Genomic DNA, 4,250 nt, shown 5'->3' on the forward strand with positions numbered 1-4,250 from the left:
ATCGTCGCCGGCCCGGTACCATACGACGGGCCGTGACCACAATAACGATACACCGCCAAGCGTAGTCGTCCTGCACGCCGCCGCCGCCGCGACAACGACCATAATTATTATTATTATTATTATTATAGTGGCGGAGGAGACGTTTTTATAATATTATTATTATTATTATTATTATTGTTGTGGTACGACGTGTAGTCGTGTTTCGTTGCCGTCGTTCACCGGATCGGGCCGCACTCGTGTTCGTGAGTGTGTGTGCGCGCGAGGGCCGCGTGTTTGCGCGTGTGTACCCAACCGGCGTATGATGTCGTATTATTTTTTTGTGTCTTTGTATGTACAGGCGTGTAGCAGCATAGGTATTATACCGCTCTGCACGAGACGGCGCGTTGTTCCGGGCCGGGTGTCTGTAGGGTATAATAATATTCTGCTACTGCGCAATGCACGCCGCCCGCCACCGTTCCTCCACAGCGCTACTGCATGGAGGACGCAAACATTGTGTTAGGCACTGTAAAATGTATAAATAATAATAATATGTAATACCAATAATATGTGATGATAGGTGTTATTATCATGTTATTGTTGTGTTACGGGGTGGACGCCAATGCTGTCTGGGAAAGATGAGGAGTGGCGAAATGCGGTCATGATGTATTGATATAATATAACATTATAATAGTAATAAAATATAAAAAATATTATTATTTTATGTTTTGAAAGTAAACTTTGATTAACTACATTAGTCACAAATTATAAACAATTTTCTTATTGATGTTACATCCTTTTTTTTATTTAGGTATTTACGATTTATTACCTATTTTACATTTTAAGATAACATTACATAATGCAATGTACAAATTAGTTTTTTTTTTAAGAACATAACATTTATTTGATATGTGGTCAGGGTTAGGTACAACTCGAACAAGTGCTGTGTCTTAGGTGTTTGATATGTATCGTATTACTGGTAAGATCGTCTGAGAATTGGCCGCATTCTGTGAATATAATATGTTTGATAGTAGATACCGATCTACAACTAACAAGTAACACATACCTAGTTATTGGTTTGCCTTTTTGTCAATTATTATTGTACACAAAATAATGTCGGTTTAACATTTCGATTTCGGTATAACGGATTCGGAATTCGTTCGAAAGTGAGTGTGTTTCATTCGCAGATTGATTAAACGGGGGTTATTAGCTCCAAAGTCGGATTTACGTATTATATAGGTGAGCAGTATACAGTATTGGTCCCTGTGACATATTATATTTTTATTAAGATGCAAGTCTAATTGTTGAGATTAGTTATATATTTTATATGTAGGTGGTAGGATATAGATACGTTATTATTTCGTGTATATAATATTGTATATAAATTATTAATTATTTACAAATTCAAAATTAAGAAACCCATATTTGAGCAAAACGACTAACAGGAACCATATGGAATAAGTCAAAATCAGTTATTAAATTCTTTAGATGCTTACATAAATATAAGCTACACCTTTATTTAATTTTACACCAAAATAAGCTATTTTAGTTAAGTATTGTACTTTAAAAAAAGTATAGTTAAGAATAATGATAATTCATATTATTAGTGGTGACAAGAATATTTATTGATGTAAATAGATTTATAGATTTTATGCTTTGATTTGAAATACACCTTATTTTTTGCTATCTCACCACTCCTCGCGTTTATAAAATTATTTATAAATTATAAACTAAAAACATTACAAAGTTAAGATGTCAAGATGAGTGTTAGTTTCAACTTAACATAATATAACTATTAATTGATTTACTTATGTATAAGTATACAAGTACATATATTGTATAGTGTACACCTACAATCAATACAATCTACATTCTACATTCTACATAGTTTACAACAGTTTACAATATTTAGTAAAAGCACGTTTGTTTGAAGTTAATTTGTCCGATATAACGAGTTCGAATGTTCGATTATTAGATTCAGTACCTATGGCGTAATTGGGTAAAAAACTAGGATGGGAGGGAAAAACAAATTACATTATGACGCATATTAATTTAAATACCATACCACCATATTAGTACCTATTTTCTATCAAACCTTATCGAATCTTTCATACATAGTTTTTCCATTTACGTACTAGGTACCTACCAACTCATTTAATTTTTATCGCCTTATGTGCGGTATACCAATCAAAGTTAAATCTTTTATTTTTTTGACACTTAACTTTATCCTAGTTTTCTCAAGTCTCAAAACAGAGTATGTACTATCATTATATTTTAGTAATTTACTAATTTGTTAATAATTGCTGATGAAAAAACATTTATTATAAATTTTAATAAATTTATTGTATAATCAATCAAAAATTTAACTAATAAATGTCGGGTAAAAGTATCGGGTACTTATATAATAAGTAAATTATAATCGTCTACAGCTTCCTCGGTTGGATTATCCATAGCAAATTAGCAGAGTTAGCAAAAAACTAGAACCTAAATGTTATTTAATATTTTTAATTTGTATAAGAAAAAATGTTAGTATCTATAATACTCTTTACTCTTTAGGATTAGTATTTTATGTAATAGGAAAATATTGATATCATATTCTACAGCACACCTATAATGCTAAGTACTGGGTACCTATTATAGTTTCTTACCACCTCAACAAAAGTGGATAAGGATAATTTTTTAATATTGAATTACAGATTAAGTACCTATATTGCATTGGTACTAACAAGGTTGAATTACTTAGATTGATCATGTTATTTTTTTTTTATCATGTGGGTACGAGTTGTTTTCTGATTAGAGATAATTTAGTTGACAGTTGAATGCACTAACACTTCAAATACAATAAGTAGGCAGATCAGAGACAAATTTATATTTTTCTTAAAAAAATTACCAATAGTATTTTTAATAAGAAAAAACAATATTTTTAAAAACTAGGAAGAAAAATTATCTTGAAAGTCTGCTTAACAAAATCGCTTTTTTCTTTCATAATATATTGAATCAATACGCGGATCAGTTTCAAGTCACCATGTTCAATGTTCCCTGCAGCAACATCCGTATGTTTTGTTTATTACTTACTGGAGTATTAATTTATTTGGACGCCTATGCAGATCATTTCCTCCATTTCTCTTCAATGATCTCCTAACAATTTTTTTGATATAAAATATGTTTTAAATATACATCGTGGTTATCCTCCGAACTTTTAGGTTTGTTGATAATTTTGTCACTATATTACTCACGATAACACTTGAATTACAAAATGTACCTATTATTAAACTAAAAATTGAAATTTCCATTTTTAATAACTTATATGCATATATATAGTTACTGGCTAGTCACGAAATTTGAAACTATACCTATTCAATATTATGTAAATAATTATTCTTATTATAATAACTATTATCTGGTATGTATAATAAAAAGTAGTTTTTAATATAGGTATAATAATTCAAATATGCAATTTATTCCGTAGCGTTCAACCGAAGTGCCGGCGCTTTTTGAAATAGCAGCACGTCCTGCATCCTCCTGTTTCAATCGTAGCCATGTATATTATGTAAAATTTACGACAGTTACCTATAAGGTACCGCTATACCTATATAAATTATTTTTTTGTGTTATCATTTAATTTTATAACATTATAAAAAAATATAATAATATATGATTATATGATCTTAAAATTGTGGTTAAGTTCTCATACATCGAAGGACATCGGAGAGTATAATTATTACCTATATGATTTATATAGATGTGACAATATTTATTGAAATAAGATTTGTAAAATATAAGAGACCACAAAAGACCACTTATCTATGATATGAGTATATGCGACGTATAAATAAGAAAGTGTTTGTATTGAATTATTGACCAAATGTGAGCGAACCGCAAACCTACCTATTATATTTTATGTTTGTACAAAAAAATGAATTGTAGTTTTGCAATATCAAAAATAATTGCATGTGTATGGATATGTGATATAGATGTTATTATGTTAACACAGTGTAGTAAATACAGGTAGGTATGTATAATGCATTTATAGCATGATAAAATGTAATATTTCCTGTAAACTATTTTTTTTTTTTTTTATTGAACTTAAGCTTCGGCAACTGAGGCCATTAGCTGTAGTAGGATTTGTATTGTAGTTTGTATTGTATATTTTTTGGAACGGTAGGGGGGAACACGTGTGTGTTTGTTTTTGGCAGAATTTCGAATGGGGCACCCGTAGGTTTCTGCCATGCCCCGGGGGTGGGGGATGGCAGCACTTGTTCTCCGGTCACCGC

Source organism: Myzus persicae, unplaced genomic scaffold (genome assembly GCF_001856785.1).
Source record: "Myzus persicae strain clone G006 unplaced genomic scaffold, MPER_G0061.0, whole genome shotgun sequence".
In the NCBI taxonomy this organism is placed as follows: Eukaryota; Metazoa; Arthropoda; class Insecta; order Hemiptera; family Aphididae; genus Myzus; species Myzus persicae.